This window comes from Drosophila sulfurigaster, unplaced genomic scaffold (assembly GCF_023558435.1).
Source record: "Drosophila sulfurigaster albostrigata strain 15112-1811.04 unplaced genomic scaffold, ASM2355843v2 ctg69_pilon, whole genome shotgun sequence".
Classification (NCBI taxonomy): Eukaryota; Metazoa; Arthropoda; class Insecta; order Diptera; family Drosophilidae; genus Drosophila; species Drosophila sulfurigaster.
The window spans coordinates 102,085-113,520 of NW_026909727.1; the positions used below are offsets into that span (position 1 = coordinate 102,085).

At 38.8% G+C, this 11,436-nt stretch overlaps 1 long non-coding RNA gene across 1 annotated transcript in view; it reads left to right on the forward strand.

Annotated features, from left to right (window-relative positions):
- The window catches only part of LOC133849989 (uncharacterized), a 74,712-nt gene extending 65,449 nt beyond the window's left edge, over nt 1–9,263 (forward strand). The window contains exon 2 of the long non-coding RNA XR_009895552.1: nt 9,121–9,263. This is a non-coding gene — a long non-coding RNA (uncharacterized LOC133849989). The remainder of the gene's footprint in view (nt 1–9,120) is intronic.
- Nucleotides 9,264–11,436: the final 2,173 nt, after the last annotated feature.

The window sequence follows — 11,436 nt, forward strand, 5'->3', positions numbered from 1 at the left end:
TGAATTGGTATTAAATTTACTAGGAACCTTCGACGCTTCATATATCCTGAATTCCGTATTCCTTGGAAGAGCGCGGAAAGGGAGCTTCTGTTTCTTCTTGATTGCATTCAAATATTTCAGTGTTGATTCAATCTCCATGTCATTGGCGAGGAATTGAATGTCCTCAGCAAGAGGAGTAATAAGAGGAAGATTAACTTCGGTGAAGTCAATCTCCTCTCCGTTGCTAACCTCAAACGATGGATTCATCCTGATTATTTGGTGTCTGTGTGTGTTTCTGTGTCTAGTACTGCTGTTGCTGCTGATACTGCAGTTGTCGTTGTTGTTGATGCTGCTGTTGGTGAGGATGTTGATGATGGTGATGATATTGTTGTTGTTGCTGGTGCTGCTGGTGTTGTTGAGTGATGAGTGGTGATGACTGAATGATATTTTCCTTCGAGAGGCTAGCTGATTTTATACTTCTCACTTTCCCCTTCCACTGTTGTTTTCAATGGTTTTCATTACCTAAGGACGTTTTCCTTTGATTGGTTGACTTTCTAGCTGTTACTAGCTGTAGGACTTCTCAAGTGCTAGAGAAGGACAACCATCCCACTGATAAGTGTCTCCCTACTCTTCAACCGACATACACCACATTAAAAATTCTAAACACAAATGTCCACAGTTTACAGTCCCAAAATTTTGAAAACGCTCATAATTGTACTTAATGTTTTTTCCTAAATATCTGACTACTTCTAATGGTGGTTGTAAATTCCCAAAACTATCGAAATAATAAGAATCTGATCCTCTCTTGTAATATGCTACCCAATGCGTTCCATTCGATATTGAGTCTGCTAAATTTATTATTCCACACTCGAAATGATGTGGAAATTTGGGTAATTGATCCTTCATATAAACACCTCGAAAATGAGGAATCTTTCTAAAGGCAAACTTCATTATATCAAAGTTTGATAATGCTCTCTTGGGTAGCTTACCTATTAGTTTTTTGAATGCGTTTTGACTTTGATTATTTCTAGCAAATGATATACCATATCCATTTTTGTATGGTTGTAAATACAAGCCAGCTCCCAATGCAACCGTTTCCATTTTTTTATTATGCCTCTTGTTTTCCTCTAGATGTTGTTTAACCATCTTTGCATTGTTAATAGATTTTACTAGTGCTGCACTACCTGACGCCAAACTACCCACAGCGCTCAGAGCTGTTAAAATTGGGACAAGTGGCAAGAACCCACCTATCTTGGGTACATTTATAATACGTGGAATAACAACATTTTTCCTACATCCCATCGAGTTCGATACTGCTTTACGTGCAACTTTTATTGCACTCAAGATATCAAGCGGTTTATTCTTTTCAATTCCTTTGTAGCCTTTTTGATTATTGTAGTCAATGATGTTTTCACTCTTTTCTTTCTCTCCTGATTTGATCCCATTCCAAATTTTTTCTTCGTCTTCATCATGTTTGTTACAAAGTATGCTGCTGCTCTCTCTCCAATACTACTGTCTAACGCTTTTACACGATTCCAAGCCTTTTCAATTAAAACTGAGTCAGCTTTATGACGTTCACTCAACTCTTTACTGTTTGAATATGCAATATCATGCTCTCTACACGCTTCATCCAAACCATTAATTCCACGATCACCACGTGCTAATCGTTTCTCTAACTTTGTTCCAGGTCCACAGTAATTGTATCCAGGTATATGAGCCTCAAAAGGTAGAGAGTCTATTATATTGTTTACAAGACCACTACCCTGTTTGAATTTTGATTTTGAACTAATTAAATTATAAAAACGTTTGGGCATTTTATAGCAACCTCAATCAACAAACGTTTCCCATTGAATGAAGTACTTCTCTCACTAACATGCGTTTTTTAAGACATAAGAAAAGCATACTAGTACGAAACATTGAGGGTGGTGGACATGGAGAGAATAATCAACAACCTCGACATAGTGTTTTGCTACCCAATACAATTAGAGCATTATTAATTAATTGTTGGACCATCAAATTGTGGAAAAACCAATGTGATGCTTAGCCTTATAGAGAGTCCCAATGGTCTCAAATTTGAAAATATTTATGTATTTTCAAAGAGTTTATACCAACCCAAATATGAATATTTGGAAAAACTTATCAAACCAATTCAAGGAATGGGATATTTTACATTCTCTGGAAACGATGCAGTGTTATCACCGCACGAAGCTAAAAATAATTCCATTATGATATTCGATGATGTGGCATGTGAAAAGCAGGATAATATCCGAAACTATTTTTGTATGGGAAGACATAAGAATATTGATTCATTCTATTTATGTCAAACATACACACATATACCGAAGCATTTAATACGTGACAATGCTAATTTTATTATAATGTTTAAACAAGATGATTTGAACATGCGTCATATATATCGAGATCACGTAAACAGTGACATGGACTATGAATCATTTATGGAAATTTCACGAAAATGCTGGGAGGAGAAATTTGGATTTCTACTAATCTCTAAAGATGATGATATGAAAAATGGGCGATACAGAAAAGGCTTTGATCAATTTATTATACTTTAATAATATGAATATAAAACTAATGATATGATGATTAAACAACAGTCCAAACTCAGACTTCAAAATGTCTACATCACTAACATTTGCATTAAATGGAAACACATCAGTTATAACCGAAAATTTTTTCCCACAAATTGAATTAAATAGAAATTATGAGTGTGCTCTCATTGACTTTCACACATACAATTCTATACCAAACGTAGATAGAGGGAACAATCTATTTCATATTGGAAATAAATGTATAGAAATACCTGTTGGATCGTATGAACTCGAAGAGATTGCAACATATATTATTGATGTCCTAAAGGGGTATGGTTCTTATGATGAGTTAAAAATAGAAACCAATAATAATACGCTGAAAGTTCAAGTTACCACTAAAAAAGAAACAGTATATTTTAATCGTGAACGAAGTATTGGAAAGCTATTTGGTTTTGGTACAGGTATTCTAAAACCGCACAATACTGAAATGTATGCCTCAGATAATCCTGTGAATATTTTAAAAGTAAATACAATTAGATTGGAATGCAACATTATCAGTGGGTCATATGTAGGTAATAGACCAAATCATGTGCTTCATGAATTTGGAATCAATGTTCCTCCGGGATATAAAATGAGTATTACACCACGAAACTTGATTTATTTACCTATCAACACTAGAGAAATAAGCACGCTCGAAGTACGGATAACTGATCAGGAGGGGGAATTAATCAATTTTCGAGGGGAAACTATATCAATTCGTCTTCATTTACGAGCAACAGAATGATTATTTATAATAAAAGGTCGTTACATCACCTCACAACTCCCATTACTAAATGTAAAGGTGAAGTGAAAACACCATCATCATTATCATCTCGAGCACCATCATATCCACGACCTGCGGTATCATTAAAAAATAAACTGATTTTAAAATCACTTGGATTTAATATTCAGTAAAATTACTACCTTCATTTCAAATGAATGAAATTTTTTTTGTGCAAGATAAACCTCACAATGATGAGAGTATCACGAAAAAAGAATATCACACTTATTACCCATATCAGCAGAACTTCAAAACAAATGATGAAGTTCGTATTACAATACAAAACCAAGATTTGTATGTGTTGCCGTCTGAAAGTTTCCTCCACTTTGAAGGGACACTTAGTAAAATTACTAACCAAAATTCGGGCACAAGTACAACAAATGATGTTGCCGGCTTGCTTAAAAATAATTGCATGGCCTATTTTTTGGATGAAATAAGATATGAATTGAACGGATGCGAACTGGATAGAACACGGTTTACTGGAATCACATCTACTCTGAAAAACTTTCTTTCCATTGGTCGACAGGAGTCTCTATGTTATCGTAATGCCGGGTGGAGTGGAGGAGAGAGTATATCTTCCGGAGGTCATTTCAGCTTCTCAATACCACTAAAAATGCTAATGGGATTCGCGGAAGATCATAAAAGTTATATTAAATTGTAAACATGAACTCATTCTCTTGCTAGCTAAAAATATGAATGATATGTTTGAAAAACGGTCGGAGGTGTTGAACATAAAATTGCTATACAGAACATTAGTTGGAGAGTACCCCACATTGTTCCAAGCGATACTACTAAAATTAAAATGTTCAATGTAGTCAAAAGTGGTGCTACACTTCCACTTTCATTCCGCAGCTGGGATTGTTATATAAATCCCTCGTTGGTACAGGGGACTCATCATGTATGGAACGTTAAGCTAGCTGCAAATAGAGAACGTCCACGGTTTGCAGTCATTGCGTTTACATTAAATGGCCATATAATTACAAAAAATTTGAGAAATGCAAAAGTGTATTTAAATTCTGAAGTCTATCCATATGAAGATTTAAATGTAAAATTCAATGAAAATCGGTTTGCTGCCTTGTATGATATGTACGTGAAATTCCAAGAGAGTTACTACAACCGTGAGCCTCGTCCGCTTTTAACACCACTAGACTTCAAGTCAAAGGCTTCTATTGTTGTTGTTGATCTTTCATATCAAAACGAGTCGGTCAAATCAGGACCAATTGATGTTAAAATTTCAACTGAATTGAGAGTACCAAGTGAGTTGAATACAAAGGTATATTGCCTTCTCATTCACGATCGTCTAGTTGAATATACCCCACTGACTGGATTAGTTCAACGTATCGTATAATTTTTTCTCAAAATATTTCTTCATTCACCTTTTGGAAATCATTACGAGTAGACGTCAACGGATCGAAAGAAATTTAAAATGATGTTGATTGAAAACAAGACCAACTCCACAACTCATATTTCGATACAACAACTTATAACTGAAATAAATAATTTTATGAAAATGTTTAACGATAAAATTTTTCCTGAACACATGGAATATTTATCAGAATCATTGAAATATTTTAATAATAGAATATGTGATGGACCATTGGTTTCTAATGTTCATGGTCAACATTTCGCATCCTGCTGTTGGGCTCATAACGATGTGGAGGATGGAGTCGAAACATGTGCCTGTCATTTCTATACTGTTCGCTCACAAAAATAAAAAAATTATAAAATGTATGTTAGTTTAGAGAATCGATTTTAAACAATGTATTTGGAAATAAAATTATGTTACATACAGAACATGCAAAGAAGAATACTATATCTTTACGGGAAATGGAATTTTTACAGCACTATTCGGTTTTTCTTTCAGATTTTCTATTTTATCTTCAAGTGTCTTGGAAATGGTGTTGTACTCTCGTCTGAATTACATCACATGCGTCACGTGCAAGACGTCTTCGATCGTTTTTTCAGGTAGCGTTGGGTTTCCGAATATATTTCATCACGTTTCGTAACGTTGATTCGTGTTAGACGTTCACGTATTCGATCGTTTGAATGTGGCGCTGCCTCACGTTTCCGTCCATTCGTTTCGTAACGTTTCGATCTAGTATGATGCGTTGCCCCACGACCTACGTTTTCGATGTGGGTGTTCGCGCGTTCATACGCTACGTTCGTTAAAGAGCGTATAACGTTTTCGTAGGACGACTTCGTCTCACGTTTTCGTGTACGAACTACGAATCGACTACGACCCCGACCCCCTCACCGTCTCGTCTCGGGACACACGACCTCGAGAGCGTATCGTAGCACGTGTTCGTTGCACGTTTTCGTCCTCGATCTACGAATCGTTTTCGATTGCGACCCCGACCCCCTCACCGTCTCGTCTCGGGACACACGATCTCGAGAGCGTATCGTAGCACGTGTTCGTTGCACGTTTTCGCCCTCGATCTACGAATCGTTTCGATTGCGACCCCGACCGCGATCCTCACCGTCTCGTCTCGATCTCGAGAGCGTATCGTAGCACGTGTTCGTCATACGTTTTCGCCCTCGATCTACGAATCGTTTTCGATTGCGACACCGACCCCGATCCCTCACCGTCTCGTCTCGACCTCGAGAGCGTATCGTAGCACATGTTCGTTGCACGTTTTCGTCCTCGATCTACGAATCGTTTTCGATTGCGACCCCGAGTGCGAGACCGATTGCGACCCCGACCTCGAGGGCGTGTCGGGATAAGCGATCTCGACTCCGACCCCGAGGGCGTCTCGGGATAAGCGATCTCGACCCCGACCCCGACTCCGAAGGATTTGTCTGACGAAACGCCCCGACCCCGATCCCGATCCTTTCATCGCCCCGTCTCGGGTCGCGTACGATTCGTCACACAAATCCTACACTTGTCATTTCCACAGCTAACCCTAATTAAATTGCATCTTTATTACCCCACACTTGTCATTTCCACAGCTAACCCTAATTAAATTGCATCTTTATTACCTCACACTTGACATTTTCAATAGGTTACCCTAATTAAATTGCATCTTTATTACCCCTAAATTGACATTAATGACATGTGACCCTAATTAGTACTTCCTTGTATAGAAATGTGCTTTGTATAGAAACGTGTTATTCCAACTACTTCACAGTCGAGCACACTCGACTGTAACTTAATGCGAAGCAATTACAATAAAATTATGTTTTCGGTCGCGAACGTACGATTTGAACATAGATAAGAAGCAAAATAAAAATAAACAGTTAATTGAACATTTTTTCGCTCACTTTGCATTTTTATCTTATTATTGGATTGCTATTAAGAGATTTGGTAGAAAAGAGCAAACATATCATATGTTTTCTTTGTGAAATAATAAAACATAAAAATGCATACAAAAGGAGCTAAAAGTGAAAAATTACATTTTTTCAGTTTGCAGGCAAGTTTTTTTATAAAAACAACGGAGATATGCTACGGATCCATTGTATTATGAAAATTTGGATATTTCTTTATGACATTATACAAAAAAATACGATGAATGTGAAGATTTTTTTTTTCGGTCGTGGTTTACCATTTTTTGAGAATTGCCCATATGTTGGAAAGGAACAAAAACAAGTAAACATCCACCTAATCAGTTTTATTAAGTGTAATTTACCTGTTTTATGAGTTTTTGGGTTTTTACATTCATCAATAACCGGAAAATCAGACATTTGATTACCTGTTTATAACACTATTGTAAATGCTTATATAATTGCAAAAGGGTATTTTGCATATTTGTACAATTTCCATAAATTTCAGGAAAAACCATCTGATATTTTCTTTGATCATTTGTAAAAGTAAAAACACGCAAAAATCATTCACAAAGCAAAATTCATAAAATCTAACCGCGAGCCGCGACACAGAAGCATCAATAGGGGTGGGGGAAAAACACCCAAGTGTTTGATCAAATACTCGAGTGTCTGAGCAAAACACTTGGGTGTCTGAGCAAAACACTTGGGTATCTGAGCAAGACACTTGGGTGTTTTTCAGAATTTGAACAGATACTCATAAGACATAAGCCATTTCGTCATGAGTGCAAAAATGATCGGATGCACGGAGAACAACCACCGGCAAGACACAAGTGTCAACAAGCCGAGTGTCTAAAACAGGGGTGCTCAACGCCTATACACTGAGTGCACTTTTGTTTTTGTAGATGCTCTGTGCTTATGGCTAGTGCGCCCATACGCACCGTGCATATGGGCTTCGATTTGCATGCGAAACAAAAACAATTTTGCTTGTTTCTCCATTCCATCTCTTTCCGTCGTCACGCTTCGCTGACCGCAATGTATTTTGTTTTTGTTTTTTTCCCGAACACATGCACTGGAACTTATTCTTCTGTCTGGGTTGGGTTTTGATTTATTTCATGGTCGACCATCGTAAGTGTTATGTTCAATTTTTTGGTGGGTTAAAAAATGAGTGATGAATTGGAGAGCACTTTTTACCAAAAACTTTAAATGTGAATATAATGCGAAATATGCTTCGTAGTTCTGGATGTAAACACAAAATACAATCGTAATTTTTCTCAGTGCACAGCTGCGCCCCAACACAAAAACGCACTGCCATAAGACGAATTTGAGCACCCCTGGTCTAAAATGATCGGGTGCACGAAGAACAACCACCAGCAAGACACAAGTGTGTACAAGCCGAGTGCCTAAAATGATCGGGTGCCGAATAGGCAAGTGCAAGAAAGGCCTGAGTATGACAATGACTCTTACTCGCAGCACTCGCATTAATTTGGGTAAGTGTGTACTCGGTTTGCGAGTGCTAAGTAGCACCGGCACTCAAAAATTTATGGGTGTGAGTTGAGTGTCGAAATTTGCCACCCTTGACGATGTTTGGTGCATATGGAAAACCATATAAGGACATTGTAATTTATTAGCATGTATGGAATTTATCAAACAATTTTGATAAGAGTTTATTTAAATTAACATAAAATAAATTTCAAAAATAGATAAAGTGCTGATAGATTATATGAGTACAGTGCGTTAATTTTTCGGAATTATATAATGGCATGATTATAATTGATTTTTATGTTTATTATAAGCACTTGTATGATTAACAATGCGAAAGATTCAGGATACCTTCGGGACCCGTCTTGGAACACGGACCAAGGAGTCTAACATATGTGCAAGTTATTGGGATATAAACCTAATAGCGTAATTAACTTGACTATTATTGGGATTAGTTTTTTAACTATTTATAGTTAATTAACGCAATCCCGGGGTGTTCTATATAGTTATGTATAATAGTATTTATATTATTTATGCCTCTAACTGGAACGTATCTTGAGCATATATGCTGTGACCCGAAAGATGGTGAACTATACTTGATCAGGTTGAAGTCAGGGGAAACCCTGATGGAAGACCGAAACAGTTCTGACGTGCAAATCGATTGTCAGAATTGAGTATAGGGGCGAAAGACCAATCGAACCATCTAGTAGCTGGTTCCTTCCGAAGTTTCCCTCAGGATAGCTGGTGCATTTAACTGTTGTATAAAATAATCTTATCTGGTAAAGCGAATGATTAGAGGCCTTAGGGTCGAAACGATCTTAACATATTCTCAAACTTCAAATGGGTAAGAACCTTAACTTTCTTGATATGAAGTTTAAGGTTATGATATAATGTGCCCAGTGGGCCGCTTTTGGTAAGCAGAACTGGCGCTGTGGGATGAACCAAACGGAATGTTGCGGTGCCCAAATTAACAACTCATTCAGAAACCATGAAAGGCGTTGGTAGCTTAAAACAGCAGGACGATTATCATGGAAGTCGAAATCCGCAAATAATCGAATGAGACCTTGGAGGACTGAAGTGGAGAAGGGTTTCGTGTGAGCAGTGGTTGATTACGAGTTAGTCGGTCCTAAGTTCAATGCGAAAGCCGAAAATTTACAAGTAAAAAAATGTAACTAAAACTTATATTTTAATAATTATAACACTTGAATAATTTTGAACGAAAGGGAATACGGTTCCAATTCCGTAACCTGTTGAGTATCCGTTTGTTATTAAATATGGGCCTCGTGGTCATCCTGGCAACAGGAACGACCATAAAGAAGCCGAGAGATATCGGAAGAGTTTCCTTTTCTGTTTTATAGCCGTACTATCATGGAAGTCTTTCGCAGAGAGATATGGTAGATGGGCTAGAAGAGCATGACATATACTGTTGTGTCGATATTTTCTCCTTGGACCTTGAAAATTTATGGTGGGGACACGCAAATTTCTCAACAGGCCGTACTAGAATAGAATAATGTAGGTAAGGGAAGTCGGCAAATAAGATCCGTAACTTCGGGATAAGGATTGGCTCTGAATATTGAGATAGTTGGGCTTGATTGGGAAACAATAACATGGTTTATGTGCTCGTTCTGGGTAAATAGAGTTTCTATCATTTATGATAGTTTCTTGTTCCCCGGATAGTTTAGTTACGTAGCCAATTGTGGAACAGTTAGTTCTTTTAAATTATAACGATTATCAATTAACAATCAATTCAGAACTGGTACGGACTTGGGGAATCCGACTGTCTTATTAAAACAAGGCATTGTGATGGCCCTAGCGGGTGTTGACACAATGTGATTTCTGTCCAGTGCTCTGAATGTCAAAGTGAAGAAATTCAAGTAAGCACGGGTCAACGGCGGAAGTAACTATGACTCTCTTAATCAATGGGTCTGCAGAAGGGGAATAATGGTTCATTTGTCAGCAATGGCCAGCGGGCTATCGTCCTTCGTTAGTCAGATTAAGTCGACTCATAGGCAACATGTGCCCCACTAAAATGTGACCTCCTCGTGGTGTCCTCCGGGTGCTTGACCGATGTGGTTTCGGGAGCAGCGAATATGAGCGGCGAAAAAGGCCATTGGGATGGTTCTGAAAAACTGATGGTGCAAACTCAAATAACATGCCTCGGATAGCTGAAAGTTATTCAGTGATTTCTCCTACGGCATCCGTAGAAGCCCATCAGGGAAGGAACGTAGATGCTAATCCAGTTGTTGGACATCTATGTGTGGAATGCGGCCGATCTTTTGGAACAAAGACCGGTTTAGGTGTCCACATGTCGCGTCAGCACAAAGACAGGCTTGATGAGCTTCGTACGCGTGTTGACGTGAAAACCAGGTGGTGTGAGGAAGAATTGGCCATGAGGGCGAGGAAGGAACTTGAGCTCATAGCAAATGGCGAGAGGTTCATTAATAAAAAGCTGGCGTTGCATTTTTCAGAACGCAGCGTCGATGCTATTAAAAAGTGTCGACAGAGGGATTATTATAAGGCAAAAATCTAGCAGCTTAGAGGGCAAGCAGCTCTTATCCCCGAAATTAATGAACCACAAACCATTACACGCCGCCCTAGTATAAGTAGGCTTGAGTCTTCTTCTTCAATGTCAGGGTTGGTTCCAATCACACCATCGATACATTCGGACGACGTCCTCATGCGGATACTGCGGGGCTTCGGCCCTGTGGGATGTAATCGATCGAGGAGAGTCGAGGTTCTGCAATCTATCATTGATGGAGCGCAGACTTCGGGCAAAGAAGCAACTCTCCAGTGTTTGTCTAACTATCTCCTGGAAATTTTTCCGAATCGAAACGAAGGTCCGGCGGTTTCGGCGAGAGTCTTTTCTGAGACTCGCAATAGGAGACAAAATAGAAGGCAGCAGTTCGCTAGGGTTCAGCGCAACTGGGACAAACATAAAGGTCGATGCATTGGATCCTTGCTTGCAGGACCCGAGGAGTCGGTAATGCCAAAACAAGAGATAATGGAACCATACTGGAGAGAAGTCATGACACAGCAGAGCTTTTCCTCTTGTAACCTATTACGTCTAGGGACCTGCAATTGCATCAAATGCCATTGAATTTTTCTCCCGGACCGGACGGAATGTCTCCAAGAACTGCCAGGAGTATTGTCAGTGGTGTTATGCTTCGCATAATAAACCTGATTCTCTGGTGCGGCAAACTACCCACACTCTTCCGAATGGCTCGAACCTTTTTCATCCCGAAGACGGTAAGAGCATCCCGACCAGAAGACTTCCGTCCGATATCGGTGCCTTCTGTCATAGTTAGACAACTCAATGCCATCTTGGCATCGCGATTGGTCTCATCAGTCGAT